The following is a 22863-nucleotide window of genomic DNA, read 5'->3' as shown; positions in this document are numbered from 1 at the left end:
AAAGCATCCATTGGAGCAAGGTGTTTGAATCGCCTCTCGCTTTACAGACACCTATTAAAGCATATAATCTTATGAAACTGGGCATAAGATTTGTCGGAGATGTTGTCGATCAACATGGTTATGTGCTTTCATTGCCACAAGCTTGCAGGACATTCCCCTTGGGTCTGCATCATCGGCCCATTTGGAGAATACTTACAACTATGTTACAGCCATTTGTTCCTGTTCCTCCACTGTGTGTACAGGACAAATTGCTGGACAGGAATCTGACTTCCTTATCCCCTGCTACCTGTTTGCTTTCAATGCATAATCTGGCCTCCTCGATGGTCTACAGATTTCTTCTTCCACCGCCATGGATTGATAAGCATGCCAACACTCTTTGGAATTTGAATAGGCCTTTATCTTGGTGGCAATCACGACTCAAGAAATTTTGGAAAGCCAAATTGCCATTGAAACAGAGGCTTTTCTTTTGGAGATGTATAGTGGGAGCTTTTTCCATTGGGGTGAAATTGGCAGCATGTCGCATTGCTTCCCCTTCCTACCCCCGTTGCTCTCATCACCGTGAGACAGTTCCCCATTTGTTATGGTCTTGCCCGCACTCTCGGATATTGATCACTCATGTTTCTCATTCGCTGCGGCTTCGGTTTCCCTCTATCAGATTTGGGAAACTCTTCTGGATGTTTGGATGCTTCTCATCTCAGATGTCTCCATTCCTCCTTTTCTTTCACTGGACTCGTTTTTGGGTTCTATGGACTATTTGGACACAGAGATTGCATTCTAGGATGGGACAACAGTTTCCTCAGGCATATGCTTTTTTCAGAATGTCCCTCAAGCAATCTTTATATGATAGTTATGCTGCGAGGGACCTGGATGCTACTATCCTTGAAGTGTTTTCTGACTGTTTTTGAGTTCTTCCATTAGGCTCTCTTTTGGAGTCTAATGTCATGTACATTGATCTCATGTTAATAATATATTTACTGGTTTCACAAAAAAAAAAAGTGTGTGTGTGTGTGTGTGTGGTGGAAGGGGGCATGGGGGGGAACCACAGCTCCGGATCTCATCTTGAAAGCATCTCTCATTTCCAGCTCCTTTTTTCCCTGTCAGATAGTGGGGTCTTTGTCTGAGGCGAATGGGGGGGAGGGGTATATTGATTATCCCTACATGTGCTTACAAACAGAGGTGCTCCCACTACACTGATAGCTTAGATATCTCACACAATTATTCATGCAACCTAACGAATGTGAATTCAAATCTAAAGCTTGAGAAGAAACTAGAAACCGAGAAGATGATTTCAATGTATCAGAGAAAGCCAAAACACTTCAATGATTCTATCCAACTGAGCTCATCCCGACTGGGGTTGTTGCTCTTACAAAGACACAACTGACTAGCCACAAAGGCTCAGCTTCAACCATCAACACACACACTACAAAATGGTGACACACTTTCATAGCTTAAAGCATGAAGATAACCGCCTGGAGTAACCGTCTAATTACGTGCTTGCCAACAGCGTCGCCCAGCTCTGTGGAGGCACCAGAGGTCAAATGACCTTCCTGATTTCATGGAACCAGACTCTCATCGAGCCCATTGGAGAGTATGAAATGGAGGCGGCTTGTTTTCTCCCCTTCCTACGTAGACTATTGTATGCAATTATGCCATGTGGATAGCATACCACATCTAACCACACCTCCTACCCTAACTAAATGGATCACCTCATGAGGATGATCACACAATAACTCCAACATACACTACTCCAGAACCAATTGCCTTAAATGTGAACGGGGGCATTGCTAGCCTCCCTCCTGCTGTTCCATCACCAAATGGAGGGAGGGTATGGCTGGCCCTTCCCTCCCATAGTTCTCAAAATGAACTGCATTTCGGAACACCTTCAGAGGTGGACGAACATGTGCAACCATGACACTAGATATTTAGGTATCCTGAGCCATGTCCAAGATACTTCAGCCCATACCATGAAGGTGGGTTTGTAGGCCATCTCATGGGCTATCCATTGATGCGACTTATACCTTGGTATGTGCCTTGTAGGCCTAGTTATAGTTAGTTAGGACTATTGGTACATTTAGTTTATGTACCATCTAGGTCAGTTAGGACCATTAGTCCAGTTAGGACAGTTAGCCCTAGGGTTTTGTTATGTTGTCTCTCCCTTGAGCCTCCAAACTTCAGTTTTGCAGCAATCTATTACAGCATCTCATTTTTCTCCTTTGTGCTTCTATTTTTGAGCTTCCATTGCTTCCAACACCCAACAATATGCCTACGAAAGATAAACCCATATTGAGAAGGATGCAGCTCCTCATGCAAAATAACCTTTGATATGGTCTGCAAGCATTTTGGCTATGATTTTGTAAAGGACCATCATAAGCGTGATTGGTCTTCAATGAGAGAGTGAATCACATAATTGCTTCTTGGGAAGGAGCTTCACGAGTCCTTTTTTCCATGACATTGCCATGTGTTGATTTTCCCAAGCTAAATTAATCATGCGCAGCAAATTTCAGAAGATCCCAAAAATGCAAGAAAATTTCAACAGTGAGACCATCCCATCCAGGAGATTTCCATCTACCACATGATTTAACTGCATCAAACAATTCACTTTCTGTGAAGGGGCTTTCCAGTTCCAAAACCTGTGTAGTAGAAAGAATAGGATGGACATGTTGTAAAAGAAGTTGCCGTGCAGACACAATCTGAGGAGGAGAAGGATCCACCTACCCAAAATTAAAGGAGAAGTGTTGCACACAAGCAGCAGCAAGTTTTGAGCGAGATGAAGACCAAGCACCATGAGGCATCCCTATCCGGCAAATATTTGCTATTTGTCCCTTGTAATGCAAGCTTTTCAAAAATTGCTTTGAGGAGCAACCTTTATCAAGAAAAGCTTTTTGTCGAGAGTGTGTTTTCCATTTAATGAGCTTTCTTTTATCATTAGATTGGAGACAAAATCTGGCTTGGCATAGCAACATGTTTTCTTCTGAAGACAAGGCCTAAGATGACCAAGCTTTGTCAAATCCTGACAAGTGTATTTGGCATGAGCAACAGCCTCCCGTATTGCTCTCATATGAGATTTGCCATAATCCCGAATAGCAACTTGCATTCTAGCAACAAAAAACTGCCATGCATAATCAAGATCTATCTGTGTCTGCCCTGAAACATACATGTTTAACTGAGATGCTCCTGCGAGCCCTTCTCCCCTCGCCATAGCCTCTACCTCCCTACCTTCCTTTCCGCCTCGCCTCGCGCCCCTCGCCCATCGCATCGCCTCGCCACCGCCTAGCCTCGCCGTCGCCTCGCCCTTCACCTCGCCACGCCCTCGCCTCCGCCCTCGCCTTCGCCCTTCGCCCTCACCTTCGCCTTCGCCCTCGCCCTCGCCACGCCCTCGCCTTCGCCTCTGCCCTATACCCGCCGCCTCGCCTCGCCATCGCCTCTTCTTCCGCCTCGCCTCGCCTCGCCTCGCCTTCTCCTCTTCCGTCTCACCTCGCCCGCCACAGCCTCGCCACAGCCCGCCCGCCTCATCCCGCCTCGCCTCGCCTCGCCTCACCTCCTCCTCCGCCCCGCCTTGCCTCGCCACTACCCCCCGCAGCCTCACCTCGCCACCGCTTTGCCGTCACCTCGCCTCGCCGTTTCCTCATCCACACCTAGGCTCCATCCCTCGTCTAGCCCCCCCCCCTTTTTGGTGGCAGCCTCTTCCTCATCGGAGTTCTTGCAGTTTGTCTTGGCGGTATGGCGGCTCCTTGCCCGGAACCAAAGGCCCAGCCGGACCCCCCCTCTCAAGAAGCCTACCGCGTGATCTTGACAGAGCAACAGTCGTCCCGGGTACAACAGGTTGCCAATGACTTTGCCCACACTTCAGTCTATGGCAGAGTCATTGGACACTCTCCCTCCAGACCAGCCATCAAGGATTGGCTTCAATCCACTCTTATGCTAGAGGATAGCCACATCGAGGAGGTGGCCCTTATGGGAAGGGGCACCTTCTGGCTTAAACTCTCCACTGCGAAAGCTGTGAGCAACCTGATTGCTGGTTCCCCCACATCTGTGGATGGAAAGATCATCATGATAGTCCCTTGGTACCGAGGATTCAGCGCAGCGGACTTTGATGCTCGTTTCCGCATACCTCGCCACCTAGTGACGCTAGTATTTCCAGGCCTTGCTGCTGAGTTGCGGCTGATAGTCAGGGACCTGGGTTCCCACTTTGGCTGGGTGATGCATGACACTTTTGTCGACGCAGTTGCTGCGGCAGGAGCTCTCAGAGTCCGTGTGGCTGTGGCAAATCCTGCGTCCCTCCCTGCAGTGATTGAGATTGTGACAGATGCTGGCAGCATTACTCAGAGCATGGTAGTCACAGGACAGCCAGGCCAGTGCCTGAGGTGTCATGGCTTTGGGCACCTGGCTGCTGCTTGTCCGCGCTTCTCCAGCCCCTCTCGGCCCCCCCGCCCCCCCCTCCCCCTTCCTCCAGGCAGCCACGTCAGGTAGAGCAAAGGCAGCCGGAGTCCGGTCCAGAGGTGGCTGGCGGCTGGACCGAGGTCAGAAGAAAAAGAGGAAAGAATAAGAAGACTTCTGACAAAGGCAAGGAAGCAGAGGTTACCCAGCCTGCAGCAATGCCTCAGAGACCTGACAGGCAGCCGCCCCAGGGTCTAGGGAGAGCTTCTTCTTCGTCTGTAACCCGCCCTCCGCAGCCTCAGGTCCCCCTCTCTCCCGATCCCCAGCTCCCCCCCACCCAGCCCCAGCCCCTACCCCAGCCGCAGTCCCCTTCTTCCGACCCTCAGCAGCAACCCCCGCCTCTTCCTCTTCAGCCCCCGCCTCTTTCTCTTCAGCCCCAGTCCCAGCCCCAGCCCCATCCCTCCTCCCCCGTCCCTCTCAGCTCTTCCGCAGTGTCAGCTTCACCGGTGGTTTCTCATCCGCGTGCAGCCCCCACTCCCCCACCTCCGACCCCCCCGCTAGTCGCTTCCGTGGAGTCTGTGTCTCCTACCCCACAGCCTCCTTCCCCTTCCTCACCCCAGGCAGGGCACCCTGAGACTGCACCACCCCTGGAGCAGCCTTCCTTGTTTGCTAGCCCGGCCCCCTCAGTTGCAGATTCTGGCGGGCCTCAGCTCCAGGAGAGAGAGCTCCCTCGCGACTTCTACAGGTCCGGTCCCTGGGATTACTTGGATGTCGCCGACCTCGGGACCTTCCCAGCTTGCCTCGACATCAGTATCTTCCTGCTCCGTAAAGGCGCGGATGGGAAGATCGTAGCCTTGGCCTCGAGGGATGGCCCCAGCTTTGCTTTCACTTTTCTCAGCGACGGCACCGAGATTTGGACAGACGACTCGGTCTGGGAGGCTCTCAAAGAGCAGACGCATGCTCAGATTTGCTCCTAGATAGGCCCGACGGGTGGACAGCTTCTCGAGACTCAGTGGTCCGAGGGTGACGTGCGCCTGCGGTGGTGATGCGCCGCCAAGCGTTTCAGATTGATTGTGATCCTCAGGCCCCCTCTGTCGTGGCCCCTCCCCCAGGATGTCAGAGCCTGGACACCACAGAAACTTCGCGCCTTCTACCGGATGACTACCTCAGAGATCTCGAGTTGGCTCGAGAAAGCGTTTGTCCATGGCACCAAAGGCCTCACGCCTTTGCTAAAAGTTTTGAAGAACGGGCAGGATGACCCTGCCTCCCCCTCCAAACCCTCACAGAAGCGTCAGCGCCTTCATTCCGAACTACCAGCCTCTTCATCGACCTCGGCCGCGAGCAGACAGTTGTTCGCAGCCTACCAGTCCTCATCATGAGCTTACACCTTGTCTCCTGGAACGTGAACGGGTTTCATTCTTCTGGCACCCGTGGTCCTAGGAAGCTCATCTTGAGACAGGAACTTCAGCCAGCAGTGATTGGTCGCTTGGATATGCTCCTGCTCCAGGAGCATAAGCTTTCAGTGGCTCATACCCGTAGCTGCGGGAAGATCCTCCCTGGACGCTCTCACACTTATTGGGAGCCCTCGATTGGTGCACAGGGGAGGAGTGGCGATGTCTGCACTTCCGTTTGCGAGTCGATTGCCCAGGGAGTTTTTGGCCATGGTACGTTGATCCCAGGCCGTGCACTTTGGGTTGGCCTAGAGTTGGAGGGCTCCTCCAACATCTATGCACCCACAGACCTCCGACGCAGAGCCACCTTCTGGAAGACACTCAGAGATTCTCCCAGACATGGATTCGTGGATTGTTGGAGGTGACTTCAACAATCTGGAGACTTTGGAGGACCAGCAGGGCAGAGGACCAGAGTTTACAGGTATAGCTCAGGCAGAGCAGTCCGCTTGGGACTCCTTTCTCTTCGCGACAGGAGGTAGGGACAGCTGGAGAGACCCGTCCTTCCGCCGATGGCACGGGAGCTTGGACTTCTCGTGGGGTTTCCGCGGGGAAGGGGGCAGACTCCTGGAGAGATTGGATAGATTTTATGTCAGTGATTGGGCCATCAGCAGAGGTGGTCAGGTGGGTGTAGTGCCAGGGACGACGCTCTCCGACCACGCGCCAGTGCTCTTGTCACTAGACTCGGCAGCTCAGTCCCTTCCTCCCCGTTCGTGCAGGATTCCTAATTCCATCTTCTCTAGGGAGGAGGTGCGCAGTAGTATCGGTAGCCTTTGGGACAGAGATTGGGGCGAGTGCGTGGATCTGGTAGAGTCGGTGGCGCAGGCTCTGCAGGAGTCCAGCCAGATTTGCCAGCTCGCAGCCCTTCAGGTTCGCAAGGAGTGGTGGGGCAGAGAGAGAGCTCTTCGTAGGGACCTCGCCTCCATTCAGCGGCTACAGCAGGCAGCTCCGGGTTCGGAGGAGCTTCGGATCCAGGCCCTTCGAGCCAGAGCCCTTCTTGAGGAGACTCTCCAGCGTTGCTCAGAGTTTTCTTATCACGCCTCCCTCTCCTACTGGGCTCGGAAGGGCGACTGGATGAGCAAAGAGTTCTTCAGGACGCATGGCCAGAGGGCAGCAGGTGACCAGCTCCGGAGTCTTAGGACAACGGAGAGTCACATCATTACCGACCAGGAGGAGGTCTTGGGGTTGGCTACCGACTTCTACAGGACTCTTTTCCAGCAGGAGCAGCTTGCCCCCCGCACTAGACGTTCCCGCGAGGAGGTGTGGAGGCACATCCCGGCCCTTGTTCAGCCCAGCATGCAGACGACGCTGATGGCACCGTTCACCACTGTCGAGATGCAGGAGGCCTTGATGGCCATCGATGGGCAGAAATGCCCTGGTGAGGATGGGCTTTCTAGAGCTTTCTTCATCTCTTTTTGGGATCAGATCCATCAGCCCCTCCTAGCAGCCCTCCAGAGGATTTTCAGCAGCAGACATATGCCAGAGAGCCTCTCTTCGGGATTGATCTGCCTCATCCCGAAGGGGGGAGATCGACAGGAGATCTGTCAGTGGCGCCCGATCACTCTCCTCACCACTGCCTATAAAATCCTTGCCAAGATGATCAGCGCCAGAGTTCAGCCACTACTTCCTGACCTCATTCATGACACTCAGACAGGCTTTGTCCAGGATCGCAGTATCCTGGATAATGTCTTCACCTTCTCAGAGGCGACGGAGTGGGCTCAGCACAGCGGGTTGCACTTAGCCATCCTACTCCTCGACTTTGAGAAGGATCGAGTGGACTGGTCCTTCCTGGAGGGTACTTTGGAGAGACTTGGATTCCCAGTGGGATGGATTCAGGGTATCTCAGCATTATACAGGACAGCTTCCAGCAGGGTCATCATCGGCGGCAGGATGGGAGAGCGATTTCGATTGGAGAGATCAGTGCGTCAGGGTTGCCCACTCGCTCCTTACCTGTTTCTCTTCTTCGCCGAGGCGATGACATACTATCTTCGGGCGAGATCGACAGGGATCCGGGGTGTTCGCCTTCCCATCAGGGATGACACGGAGCTCCTGGACTCGGAGTATGCAGATGACACAGCGCTGTATGTTCAGGATGATGAGATGATGCTGGAGAGGGTGAGGCTGGCCTTAGAGGTCTTCTGTTCGGCAGCCGGTGCGAAAATCAACTGGAACAAATCAATTGGTTTTCTCACAAACCCTGGGGCATGCTCACAGTGGGGGAGGTTTTTGGCTTTCAGATGGATCCCGCGGGGGCAGACTAGTAGATATCTCGGCTTTCAGGTAGGCCTGGACATCACGCCAGCTCAGCAGTTTCTCCCGGTGCTAGATTCCATACGACGGAAGCTGGCTTTTTGGAGCACTGCTAAGCTCTCTCTTGCAGGTCGTGCTCTTGTAGTCAACCAGGTTCTCCTGGCCACGGCCTGGTATGTGGCCTCTTGTTGGTGCTTCTCGAGATCCTGCGTGGCACAACTCAGGAGGATGGTCCGGAATTTCCTATGGTCTGGGGGGGATGGTCTCAGAGATACCAGAGCCAGGGTAGCCTGGCAGACAGTCATTCTTCCGCACGTTGAGGGTGGCTTGGGGGTCATTGATCCTGAGCTTCAGAGTCGGGTCCTGCTGGGCAAGTTAGTTATCCGCGGTTTGACCCCGGGGGGGGCAAACGTGGAAGATGTTACTTCAGCAGGGGATCAGTTCTTGCACCCCGCGCCAAGGAGGAGAGTGGCTACCGTGCCTCAGGTGGATCTTCACCTCTGCACCGCTTACCCGCCCCCGCTCCCCGCTCATTCGTAGCCTGCTCACCGTTTGGAGGCGACTCCGTCTCAGTCTCCTCCAGTCGCCTCCTAGCAGTCAGGAGGAGATCGACCGCCAGCCGCTCATCTGGAACGATCAGGTCAGAGATGCCTTGGGCCTTCAGCTGGGGGAGAGGTCGCATATCTCGTGGGACGGCTGGATGCGGGGGCCTGCCCGGTCCCTTCGAGTTTGGAGGGACACTTACAGACACTTGGAGACCATTGCTCTAGCAACCGCAGTGGGAGGTGTCCGTGGAGCTCAGGCGAGGCGCACCGAGATAGATGGAGCGATTCCTGTCGGTTGGTTGGTTCCACCCGAGATTCAAATCCTCATGCCTGGTGATGCCCGTTGGCTTGGACAGTTCACCCCTCGTGGCATCCCACTGGTTGTTGCAGGCCGGCTGGACGACACCTCTGTCTCCTTCGCCGTTTTGGGGGACGGCCGACTCAGGAGAGAGGGTGTGCTCATCGACCCCCTTCTCTCGTGGCAGAGGGTTCGTGTCGTAGGCCTCGTGGGGAAGGTTTGGCGGATCGATCCTAGTATAGAGCAGGGTCAGCTATAGTTATGGCGCCTCTGGCTTTGGGAGGGGCGGGCCCTGTCAGAGCTTGATTGGGACCCAGGAGAGTGGAGATGGCCAGAGGTTGTGGCAGACTAGGGGCCGACCCCTTTCTTCGCTTACAGCACAAAACTGGGCAGGAGCGTTCTTAGGAGGATGCAGAGTAGACCGCCCACCCAGCGGCCCAGTTGGTATTCTCAGGGTATTTCCAGGCTATTTTTGCAGGCCTTCTGGAAGGCCTTGTGGGAGAGCTGGCGGCCGCGGAAGATTTCCTACTTCCTTTGGCTACTCGCCCACAAGGGTCTTCCAGTGGGGAGCTGGTTGCGGCAGATTGGTCAGGATGGACTCTGTCAGATTTGTCATGAGGACGAGGAGTCACCAAAGCACTGCCTGTGGAGCTGCACTCACGCCCAGGACGTTTCCTTCGAGATTGGGATACGCAGGGCCTTTTCTTCGAGCATACTTCTCAGGGCCTTCAGTGGCGCTACTCACCGCCTCTCTGGCTGTTTATTCACACCCGCCTGATCCCTCCGTGAGAGAGAGCTTTTTGTTTCCTCTTAGCGCTGCGTCCGATTTGTGAACGCAGCCCCGTCAGCTGCAAAACTGACCCCATGTATCTTGTTTTTTCGAAGTAATATAATCAGCACTGTTTTTTCGGAAAAAAAAAAAGATCTATCTGTTTCTAATGAGAAAGTGGCTGAATGGCATCACAAACCAATGCTTTAAAATCAGTATGCTCCAAATAACTATTATTTATCAACAGTACCCTTTTGCAAGGCAATCTGTCATCTGGAAAAGCATGTAGAGAGAGCCTTAACCAAAGAGGGGCATGATCCGAATGTGTGAAGGCATGGTCAATCCAAAGTTTACAAGTAAAATTATCACAATGCTGCAGATCAACTCGATACCATCGATCCAAGCGTGCCTGATAAGATGATTATGCTGAATATCCCGGCAGCATGGGTTGTAATTCCTTCCACAAATCAACCAAGCTAAGCTGAAGGCAGCAGCCTCAAGGCTATCACATGCATTCACACTGTCCCTAGGCTTTCCACACAAACACCCTTGCCTCTGGGCGCTTGCTAGAGCCTGTAGGAGTCCTGAAAGGACTGCAAAAAACACAAATGCATTGCAAAAAGCTCCAAAGCAAGAAAGAACAATGAAAATAAGAACTTGGAACCAATTCCCCTTGTCTGTGGCAAAGGGGCGAGCTCCTTCCTCGTGCCTATCCTCTGTCCAGGCTCCCCGCAGAGTGCAAATGGCTTCCAGCAATCATGATAAGAGACAAATGAAGGTAGAGAGCAGAGGGTGAGCAAGAAAGAGCTATAGAGGATCTCAAACATGCAGATCTGCCCTAGAACCTCAGCACCGAGATCTGGCCTCCAATCCTCGCTTCAACCAGCCTTAGGTACCTCCTAGGGACCCCCACCCTCATCTGTACCAAGTTGTACAGTCTGTACGGCTGTACAACTGGAATGTGATGCCGGAAATCCGCCTCGGGATCCGCGCCAAGCCGTACAGCTGCTTCGGGATGTGGGCTAGCAGCCGGGGCTGCTTCTAGAGCTTGCAGGAGCTGGGGAGAGAGTCAGAACAGCAGCTAAAGAGCAAGAGCAGCAGCAACAAAATCCAACAAAACAACCACAAGAAGCTTCTGCTAGACGTCCAAGCCTCCAAGAGAGTGAGAAGAGATGCATGGTAGGTGTGTTAGAATTATAGATATAATTCAGCAGTGACCAATGTAATTTAATAAGCTAGTTAGGGGCACTTTTTCCTCTTTAAGAGGTTTCCCCCTAACCGCAAATAGTTCACTAACTATGGTTAGTGACTACTAAGGTTTTGTCACTAGGACAAAACCTTATCTCTCACTCTTTTAGTTGTACTCTCACACTCTTCTATTGCAACTAAGCTTTCAGCTCTCAGCTCACTCTCTCTTGCTCTCTCTCTCCCCAATACTCACATTTGGTATCAGAGCAGGTTCAAGAGCTCCGTGTTCCCTGCTCCCTTAAGCTCTTGCTCTCTGCCTCCAGCTCCATCCCAACATCTCCCTGCTCCAATCGCTCGCTGTCCGTATTGATCTGCAGTACCTACGCTGTCCGTATTGATCGTGATCGTCCGTACCTGCTGCTTCCGTACCTTCCGTACAATCCTGCCATACCTGCTCGAACCTATTGTTCAAGCCGTACCTGCGCTTCCTTCCTTGACGCTCCGTACGTTCGCCGTACATCTTCTGTACTGCACACCGTACAACAGTCGCTGTCCGTACTGCAGCACCGTACCAGCCTTACCTGCATCAGCGCTGTACCAATCGTACATGCCATAAGTTCGCCGTACGTACATACGCGTACCTGCTGTACCTGCTTCCGTACAGGTCGTCATACGTCTCTGCACCGTACATCTGTACTTTGCCGTACGGCCTCGCCAAGTTCAGTTCGTACACCTTGTACCCTTGCGCTGAGTTGTCCGTACAGATTCCGTACATCAGTACTATCTGCTTGCAACCCATTCGTACAGGCACTCTTGAAGATTGGTCATTTGGCAGGTACACTTTGCTTGTTTGGCAGAGCAATCTTTGGACAGATTCGAGCACAATCTGTGAATTGGGCAGTTTGTTAGATTTGGGGCTTTTGTCCATTTTTTGGCACACATTGCAAGCATATTGCAAAGATTGGCCAAGAAATTGGGGCTTTTGTAGGAGAATAGCTATTTGGGTGAAATTTATCTCAATTTCAAGCTCGAAATTTAGGGCTTTCAATTCTGCAGTACAATTTCTTGAAGAAATTTCGGGATTTTGTAATTACACTGCAATTTCGCAGTGAAATTTGGGGCTTTTGCAGACAGAGCGCAATTCTTGCAACATTTGGGGCTTTTGATCAATTTGCCCCTTTCCGGTTGCAATTTCGGGCCTATTTTGGGGCTTTTGAGTTGGGAGAGCAATTTTGGAGATTTCAGTTCATACTGCCTTTCTTGAAGTGTTTTGCAGCACTTTTGGCAGATTCTGGAGAGTTTTTGATGCTTGGACAGATTTCTGACAGTGCAAGTGCAGAAATCTGAGTTGCATTTACAGCCAGTGCTTGGCTGTGTTTTTTGGGAGTTGTGCATTTCATTCCCAGTAAGGGAATTCAGTCTTGTATATACTAAAATCTCTTTCTCAGATATGGCCAAGCAAAATCAGAATGACTTCCAGTTCGGTGGTGTTTCACAGGAAGACAAGTTGGATGGTACCAACTACTCCCTCTGGAGTTTTATGGTACGCAATATTCTGATTTCTCGCAATTTATGGGATTATGTGAATGGGGGTGAGATCCGACCAGCAGGTATGGCACCTAATACCCCTCCTCAGCAAGGAGGTGGAAGAGGTCGTGCACAGGGTGCAGCTGCAGAACAAGTTGGGTGCAGCTATAGCCACTACTCCAGAGCAGAAGTGATGGGATTCACGGGATGCCTTAGCTTTGTCATGCATCTCTCTTTCAGTGAAAAGATTTATCATTCCGCATATCCGATCGTGTAAGACCTAGGCAGCGTGGGATATTTTAGAAAGCATGTATGCAGCCCGGAATGATGCAAGGGTATCTTTCTTGAAAAGAGAGTTAAGTAATACACATATGGAAGAGGGTGACTCCATGTCAGTCCACCTCAGAAAGCTACAGGATCTCAGAGAGCAATTATTGAACATAGATGAGATTATTCCTGATTCAGAGATGATTACTACCACTCTGAATGCTCTTCCTGAGTCTTATCTCAGCTTTCATACCTCACTGAACTTATCATCATTGAGGGGGGGTGCAAATCCTCTCACTTTTCATGAGTTGATAGGACTTTTGCTTCAGGAAGAGCAGACCATGAAAAACTTGGCTTCACGTGCAGGTGAACAAGCTATGCTCTCAAAGTTCAAGTCAAAAACAAAGGGACAGGCAAAGACATCAGTAAATCAGCCTTCCAGTGGGTCACGACAGCCTTCACAACAGGCTAAAAATGATGCAAGTAAGCCCAAGAAGAACGGTTTTTGTCATTACTGCAAAAAGCCAGGTCATCACATTGCAGAATGCAGGAAAAGGCTTGCAAAAGAGAAGAAAAACAGCTCCGGTATGGCTGTTTCAGATTCAGCTCCTCATGCATCTGACAGTGGGGATGCTGCAGCCAACCTTGTTGGACAGGATTATGCCTTTTTATCTTGCATTTCAGATTCTAGGCTGGCTGCTCCAGATGCTCGGGATAGTACAGCCACTTGTAATGATGATACATATGCCTTTTTTGACTTGCAGTTATGATCCTTCCACGGATGCATCCAAGCATATCACTTCTAGGAAGTGTCTCTTTACTTCCTTGCATCCACCTCCCGTTGGTAAGAAAGTCACTTGTGCCAATAACTCGTCATATTCAGTACGTGGCACAAGAGAAGTTGAGCTTACTGCCATTAATGGCTCAGTTTTCAGACTTTCAGATGTCTTATATGTGCCTGGTATCACCAAGAATCTTCTTTCAATGTCCACTCTTAACAGAGCTGGATTTCAGGTCATCTTTGAGGATGACAAATGTGCTGTCCGAGACAGGGAAAATGATTATGCCTTGAGATTATCTGGTACTCTGCTGCATGGGCTTTTTCAGCTTGATCTTTTTGAAAAAAGAGCAGCCCATGCTCTTGCAGTTTCTACTCCTACTGCTACCATGCAGAATGCAGAATTATGGCATGCCCGATATGGCCACATGCATTACAACAGCTTGATGACACTTCAGAAGCACTGTATGGTTGATGCATTGCCACCTCTTGAGATACCTCCTCCACATGCCTATGAAGGGTGCATTTTAGGCAAGATGCATAGATTCCCCTTCAAAAAGGATGGTTCAGTTAAAGCTGTCCGCAAATTACAGCTTATACACAGTGATGTCTGTGGTCCGATGAGGACTCCATCATTGGGTGGTCATCTCTACTTTCTTACTTTTATTGATGATTACTCCAATTTCACTTGGGTCTTTGGGCTGAAGCGCAAATCAGAAGTGTTCATGGTGTTTAAACACTTTTCAGCCATGGTTGAAAATGAAACCATACTCAAGATACAGACATTGCGCACAGATAGAGGTGGGGAATACTTGTCTGCAGATTTTGATGCTTTTCTGAAAGGCAAGGGTATTGTGCATCAGCTCACAGTGAGGCTGACCCCTCAGCAAAATGGCAAAGCTGAGAGGAAAAATAGAACTCTTATGGAGATGGACAGATGTATGCTGAAAAGCAAACACATGCCTCACAAATTCTGGCTTGAAGGTCTGATGTGTGCCAACTACATTTGAAATCGGGCTCCCACTAAGGCTTTGAAAACAAAAACTCCCTATGAGGTCTCGAATGGGAGAAAGACTTCAGTGAATCATTTCCGAGTCTTTGGATGCCTTGCATATGCTCATGTGCCAGTTGAATTTAGGCACAAGTTGTCAGATAAGGCAAGTAAGTGCATATTTGTTGGTTACAGTGCAGAAAGCAAGGGGTACCGTCTCTACAATCCTGCTACACGCAAGATCATTGTCAGTAGAGATGTGATATTTGCAGAAAATTCAGCTCACACTCAGGCTGAATTTCATATGCCTTCTTCTTCAGAGGATGTTTTTGAGGGGTTACTACCCATTGCTTTGGGTTCCCCTGCTGATATTTCTGATGCAAATCAGAATTTACAGCCACCTCCCGATGCTTTAGTTCAGCCACAAGATGTCTTGCCACCTCCACAGGCAGTGGAACAGGTGGTTCAGCAAGAAATTGCAGACATACATGCAGTAAAAACAGTCCCAAACTGGCTGTTACAGACTCTCAGAGAGAGTAAGATTGATGCTCCATTACCTGGCAGGACTCGCAGTGCAGCAAGGCACATGGAAGGTGCTAATTCAGTGGAATCAGCATATGCAGGTACTCTTCTCGATGAGGAGGAGCCTGCAACATTCGAAGAAGCAAAGGACAATGTGCATTGGATGAATGCCATGCACGATGAGTTGCAGTCCATTAAGAAAAATCAGACTTGGGATGTCGTAGACTTGCCACCAGGTAAACATGCCATTGGTACACCATGGGTTTTCAAGGTGAAACGGAAGCAAGATGGCTCCATTGACAGATACAAGGCAAGGCTGGTTGCTAAAGGCTATGCTCAGAAAAAGGGCATAGATTATGAGGAGACATTTGCTCCTACATCCCGGATGAACACCACCCAATCTGTTATTGCAATGGCTGCACACTTTGAGTGGAATGTTCATCAGTTGGACATAAAAACAACCTTCTTAAATGGAGACTTGCTGGAAGAGGTTTATGTCAAACAACCTCCAGGCTTTGAAATTACAGCAAATGCACTTCAGGTATGCAAGCTAAACAAAGCTTTGTATGGGCTGAAACAGGCCCCTCGTGCATGGTATGCCAAGATTCATGCCTTTTTGACCAGCAAGGGGCTGCACAATAGTCCTATTGAGAGCACCCTCTACATCGAGCCAAATAATTTATTCTTGGGTGTGCCAAGGATGGCAATTGTTGACTTGGACTTGTCTTTTAATCGTGAATGTGGTAGGTGTCTTGAACAGCCTACAGCCCATTCATCATGTATTGCCCAACTCATTGATTTGTGTGGGGGATTTGCCTAGCTTGGAGCCAAATTGTTTATATTTGGGTGTACCAAGGATTCCGATGACTTGGATCCCTGTTTGATCTAATAGGAGAGGGTGGAAAGAGGCTTAGGAGAGGTGGGGGAAAGAGCAGGGAAAGGGACAGCAGGGGGCAGGCAAAGGAGCAGCGGGGGTGGAGGGGTGGTCGATGGAGGAGAAGCAGGCAGGGGGAGATGAGGCGGATGAGGGGAGAGAGGCAGCAGGGCAGGAAGACAGGAGACATAGCAGCAGGGGGCAGTGGCAGCAGGTAGGAGAACAGGAGGGGTGGAGCAGCAGGGAGGGGGCAGCAGGAGGGGAGACTGTGACGGGGAGGGAGCTGAGCTGATTTGGAGACCACCTTTGACATGTCAGATTTGGGGCTGCTTCACTTTTATTTGGGGATCCAGTTCTCTCAAGAGAGACGTGGCACTGTTATGTCTCAGTCCAAGTATGTGCAGAAACTCTTGGACAGATTTAACATGCATGATTGTAAGCCCATAGCCACTCCCATGGAGCCGGGGCTGAAACTCACAATGCATGATGCAGGAGAATCAGTTGATGCCACATCTTACAGTCAGGCTGTTGGGATGCCTCATACATCTCTGCAACACTAGACCTGATATTCAGTTTGCACTATCTCAGGTGAGCAGGTATATGCACAGCCCAAAAACTATGTATTGGCAGGCAGTAAAGCGCATCTTCCGTTATTTGCAGGGCACGAAGTCTTTTGGCTTATTATTTCCCAGGGGGGGTGACTTGCAGATGCATGCCTACAGTGATTCACATTGGGCTGGTGATTATGACACTAGGCAGTCCACTAGTGGCAATTGTTTCTTTTTGGGTAAATCTTGCATTTCCTGGCTGAGCAAGAAACAATCTACAGTGGCTACCTCATCATGTGAAGCTGAGTACAGGGCAGCTTTCACAGCAACAGTTGAATGTGTCTGGCTGCGACGTCTATTTGCTGATCTTCATCTGTCATTGGAGGGTCCTTCTCCAATTCTCACTGATAGTCAGAGTGCCATTGCAGTGGCAAAGAATCCAGTGTTTCATGCTCGCACGAAGCACATTGAGGTTCACTATCACTATGTCAGAGAGAAGTTGCATGCAGGAGAGATCAGTATGATCTTTGTGTCCACACATGACAACGTTGCAGATATTTTCACCAAAGCACTACCACGTGAAAAGTTTGAGGCATTTCACAGTGCCCTGAACTTATATCCGTTTGGTGATTGATCAGCCTTGTACATGACATTGGCACTGCAGGGGGGTGTTAGAATTATAGATATAATTCAGCAGTGTTAGAATTATAGATATAATTCAGAAGTGAGCAATGTAATTTAATAAGCTAGTTAGGTGCACTTTTTCCTCTCTAAGAGGTTTTTTTTCCTAACCGCAGTTAGTTCACTAACTATGGTTAGTGACTACTAAGGTTTTGTCACTAGGACAAAACCTTATCTCTGACTCTTTTAGTTGTACTCTCACACTCTTCTATTGCAACTAAGCTTTCAAGCTTTCAGCTCTCAGCTCACTCTCTCTTGCTCTCTCTCTCCCCAATACTCACAAGATGGGGGGAGGGCATGCATACACATGCATGACAAATGGCACCTCCTTCTTGCCATTTGCCCCTTCATTAAAGTCCTAACCCCCATACCAAGGACAATGTTGGTTGTCCTTGGGCCCAACCTTTAGACCTCTCTTTAAAGCCTTTGCCTTGCCCCTAGGAGCTAGTGGTGCACCTAGACTTTGTCCTTAGGAACTTCTAGGAAGCATGCACTTCCTCTAGCTAGTCCCTCACTGCCAAACCACTACTACACTTAACATGTGGGTTGAGTTACAAAGATACTTTACATCACTTTTCACGTCCCCGTGACATACCCTCCTCTTAAAACAGCAAACTACTCATGTGGCTGCTGAAACAAGTACAGTGAAACTAAAGTAAATAGGCAGAAATAGCCCATACCAGAATATACATCATCTGTAAGATAGAACTTGCAATGATAATATGGGCTAGGAGAGCTCGAGAGTCCATCCATACATCAATGCATCCTCTGTGTCGAGTGTCACGAACACCCATCATGGAGACCTCACAGCAGAAATATTGTTAGCAACAAGCAGCATCTTGGGTGAGACAATCGGTGTCACCAAGCAATCTCCAGATACGTGAGCAGTCTGCATCAAGGAATTGGAGGTGCTACCCTCCTCTCGATTACCAGGCAATGCTCCAAATCTCTACTCTGCTGAACCTGTAGGAGCGTGCACTACAGTGGGCTCGCCTCCAGGTAGAGTTGCAAAATCTGAGGTGACTCTGCCAGTCACCCTCCTCCATCCACTTCGCATCCAGTGCAAGATAGTTCTTGAACTTCACCAGGTAGCGATGGGAAACTCTACCTTTGACTTTTCTTTCCATGTGTGCCAAAATCTGTTCCGAAACCAAGATTTCATCCAATTCTTCAACCTTGGGCTGATCCTCATGAAGCAGGTCAACAGGCATATTACCCTGGAAAGGCTTCAATAACCTGGCATGAAAGGCATTGTGTATGGTCCAACAAGTACCAGGTAGCTTCAGCCAGTAAGCTACATCATTAATGCGTTCAAAAACTTGGAAAGGACCATAGTACCTCATCTTCAGCTTTGTGTGCACTTTGGTCTTGCCTTTCATCTTCCTAATTCATGCTTTCTGGAAACGCAGCAGCACCCAATCGCCCTCTTTCAAGAGTAACTCGCAGCAATGCTTATCTACTGCCCGTTTGTTCTTCTCCTGGCTTTTCTAGAGGGCTGTTTTGACCTTCTGGTAAGCCACATCCAAACTTTCCACAAATCTGTCCACTTCAAAATTCTTCTCTTTCGTATGCAGAATGGGAGGTACCTTCCGTTCTCTTGCCACAATTTCAAACGGGGCTTTCCCCTATCGATGAGTGTATAGTGTTGTTGTAGGCAAGAAGAGGCAGAAATTGCTCCCATTTTGATTGCTGATCCTGAAACATAGCACTTGAGAAGATCAAGGGCAGTGGAGTTGGCTTCTTCGGACTGCCCATCAGATTCATGATGAAAAGAGGATGAGAAAGCGTGGTACCCATATTCTCAAAGATACCTCTCCGGAAAAGACTTGTCATCCACGGGTCTCTATCACTAACAATGGATTCAGGCATCCCGTGATGTTTAAACACATGAGACATAAAGAGTCTCGCCATCGGATCTGCTGTAATTTTCTTCCTTACGGGAATAAAGTGGGGCCTGCTTGCTGAATCTGCAAATAATGGTCTATATCCCATCATGTCTCAATGGTGTACGAGGAAGATCGAAGATAAAATCTATGGCAATGCTCTGCCAGGGTCGATCGGGAATGGGTAGAGGCTGCAGCAGTCCAGAAGGCTTCTGTCTGTCATATTTCATCTTCTGGTAGGTGATGCATGTCCTGACATATGCCTCGACATCCTTCCTCAATGCTGGACGAAAGAAATAGTGCTCCACAACTTTGATGATGGCATCAATGCCTCTGTGTCTTGCATAGTGTGGAGCATGACTCTCTGTCAAAACTTTGGACCTCAACTGTTTCGTGACACACAGTCTGCCATGCATCATCAGAAAACCGTCTTTGAGAGTATAGTGCTCATGCCTTTGACCATCAACCAACTGATCATAAATCCGTGAAAAATCAGCATCATTGGCATACATGGCATCAAGCTCATCATGATTTGCAATGGTCATTGCTGAAACTTGTGGCTTAACAGACACTGCATCTGGAGTGGGCTTTCGTGAGAGTGCATCTGCAACAACATTCTTCTTCCCAAGCACATGCAGAATCTGAAAATGAAACATAGAAAGAAAAGTTTCCCACCTCATATGCCTCTCAGACAACTTTCTGTGAGTGAGAAAGTACCGCAATGATTGATGATCGGTCTGAACATGAAAATCAACACCCATAAGATAATGCTTCCAGGTCGAAAGAGCATGTATGACAGCCAACATCTCTTTCTCATAGATGCCAAAATTCATTTCAGCATCTTGGAGCACTCTACTCTCGTATGCCACAACTCTACCATCCTGCATAAGTACCCCTCCTACGCTGTTCCCACATGCATCTCCTTGGACAGCGAAGGGTTTGCGAAGATTTGGTAAAATAATCACAGGATCTGAGCAGAGTTTCTCCTTCAGGAGGTCAAAAGTTGCAATTTCTTTGGGACCCCATCTGAAAGTGATCCCTTTCTTCTGTAAGGCATGCAAAGGAGATGCAATCTCTGCAAAATACCGAATGAACCTCGTGTAGTACGAGCACAACAGAAAGTTGCGTACTTCATGGATGTTCTTCAAGTGTGGCCAATTCTTGATGGCCTCTACCTTGGCGAGGTCCATCCTAACTCCATCCTTGGAAACAATGTGCCCGAGAAAATGGATCTCATGCATGAAAAATTCACTTTTCTTAGCATTGACAAGTAGCTTATGCTTCCGTAGCTCCTCAAGAACAATTGCCAGGTGCTTCTTATGTTCAGCGTCATCTTGAGAGAACACGATGATGTCATCAAAGAAAGTGCCAATAAAGGCTCGGTGTTCTCTAAAAATCCTGTCCATCATTCTGTTGAAGGTGGCAGGTGCATTGATTAACCCGAATGGCATGACAAGAAACTCATACAGACCAAATGTGGTACGAAATGCTGTTTTGTGGACATCCTCTGGCTGATTCTGATCTAGTGGTAGCCACTCTTCAGATTGATGTGGCTGAACATTCCAGACCCCTGTAACCTATCCAAAATATCATCTATCCTGGGTATAGGGAATCTGTTCTTAATGGTAATTTTATTGAGGGCTTTGTAGTCAATGTACATCTCCAGGATCCAACATTCTTCTAGACCAAGAGCACGGGTGGTGAGCAGTAGGGTGAAGAGCTGGGCTGAATCAGCCCGTTCTCCAACAGGTCCTTGACTTGGTTCATAATTTCCTCTTGCTGGGTTGCATTGACCCTGTAATGAGGTCGGTTAGGAGGGCTGTTACCACGAATTATATCTATCCTATGGTCTTCTAGCCTTTCCAGGGGCAACTCCTATGGAAGTGAGTCAGAAAAACATTCCCTAAACTGAAAAAGAAAATCTGTCCGCGGTTTTTCCAGCTTAGAAAAATGAGACTCCTCTTCTACTGACTTCTTTTTAGATGCAAACACTAGGTACGCTGAAAGATGCTTTTTCATTATGTTGCCCATGGCAAAAGCAGATACAACAAGGATGGATTCTCCTTCCATTTAGCATCAAGAACGTGGGTTTTGCCACGGTGAGTGATTGTGATTGTTTTATTCTTTGCATCCCAAACAGCCCCAACATGAAAGTGCCAAGGTATCCCCACTAACACATCACAACCATTCAACGGCATAATATAGAACTCTTCTATGTCCAAGTAGCTCTGAATATGCATCCGCGGCTTGCCTATCACTAGAGTAACTGACTGGCTGAGTCCTAGACAAGCAATATCTGCATCACACAAAGGACCCATCTCTTCTGCCCGTATTCCCAACATTCTAACCAACTCTGGAGAGATAAAGTTGGCCTCGGCTCCTGGATCGAAAAACATCAGAGCTGTTTGGTCTCTTATCTTGCCCCATGCCCAGCATAACTCTGAAAGCATCTATATTCTAAACAGCCCCCAATCAAGTCTGGCAAAAGAACAGCAGTGGGCTTGGGCTTTTTATTCTTCTAATCAGTCCTCTTCTCCTCCTTGTGCTCACCGCTCAGTAGGAGGGAGCTTCCGCTTCTTCTTGTGGGCATTCAAAAGCCATGTGGCGTTCCTCCTTGCAAATATAACGCTTGTTGGCATCATAAAGAATTTGCTTTTCCTCATCTGACATACGGGTCAGTACTCGCCTTTGTCCTGCAACAAAATTTGCCTTCATGGGCTGCAAAAACTTTCTGAACTTCTTAGGGGATTCCGTCTTGCTGCCCTTTGACCTTGATGTCTCTTGTGAGCTTCCTTTGAACCCAAAAACTTTCCCTTGCATTAGTGCATAAGCAATGGTGACATTCTCAACCAACTAGGACATATTGGAGACCCTTGTCTTTGTGCAGTAGTCCCGAATCTCCTTTGGCGACCTGCGACAATATCTTTCAATTTGCTCGGACAGCGGTACATGTTTGTAAGAATTCACTGGCAGTAGGGCTTGCCAAAACTTCTTATTGTAGTCCTGCAAATTTCTGCAATTTGCAGCATCTAACTTGTACAAGGTGGGCATGATATCCACCTTAAAAGTGGTAGTGAGCCATGTTGCTGAGAAAACCTGCTTGAATTCGGCCCAAGTGGTAGGTGCTCTGCCTTGCAAGAGGAGGTTGGTCCACCATTGGAGTGCATTACCCTTCAAAAAGGTGGTTGCCTTTCGGACTTTGGAAGATTCTATAAAGTGTCCACTTGAGTAGGCAGCATCAAACTGTTGTACGAATGTCAAAGCCTTCAATCTAACCTGCATCCCATTGAAGGTCTCAAACTTGACAACTGCCCCTCCCTCCTTGTAATCTTTCAATTTGCCTTTAGGGGTGAGATTATCATAAATGGGGGGCTGTAAAATTGGTGGGGGCATCACTGCTCCCACATTTTGAGCCATTCCACCCATACCATGGTGGGGTTAGGCATTCTAGGTCCCACTCCTTGTATCCGTGGCATATTCCAAGTATTGCCCATTGTCCAAGGCATTCTTGTCTGCATTCCAGGTTGCATCCCAATGTTCGAGTACATCATATTGGCATTTGTAGGGGCATTCCACCCATCATAGGTTGCTGGAAATTCTGCATTCCGGGCCGTGTGCTGCCCATAAAGCTGCCTAGCATTCCGGGTGCCTCTGCAGATGGTGCCACCATTGCCTAAAAACCGATCCCCCTCCAAAATATCCTGGGTGCATCGTGGGCTGAGGAAGGGCTTGCTGTCCTTGATTGACTGAATGAAAGTTAGTGGCATTACCCGCTACTACAGGGGTGATTGAGGGCATCTTTGAAGGCTGTCCACTGAAAGAAACATGCATGTGAGTCTTCTTATGCTTCTTATGTTTCTTCTGAGCTGTCTTTTTACTTCCAAGGGAAGCAACCATAGGGGGGAGATCTTGCATAA

General features: G+C 49.1%; 1 protein-coding gene across 2 annotated transcripts in view; it reads right to left on the bottom strand.

Moving 5' to 3' along the window:
- GCN2 (protein kinase family protein) overlaps positions 1-22863 on the bottom strand; it is a 352386-nt gene that overhangs the window by 241663 nt on the left and 87860 nt on the right. The window lies entirely within an intron of this gene.

This window comes from Dipteris shenzhenensis, chromosome 20 (assembly GCF_047967505.1).
Source record: "Dipteris shenzhenensis isolate YYH24624 ecotype China chromosome 20, Dip_SZ_1.0, whole genome shotgun sequence".
NCBI lineage: Eukaryota > Viridiplantae > Streptophyta > Polypodiopsida > Gleicheniales > Dipteridaceae > Dipteris > Dipteris shenzhenensis.
Note: the sequence above shows the minus strand (reverse complement) of the source record. Positions and strands in the feature narration are given on the sequence as shown.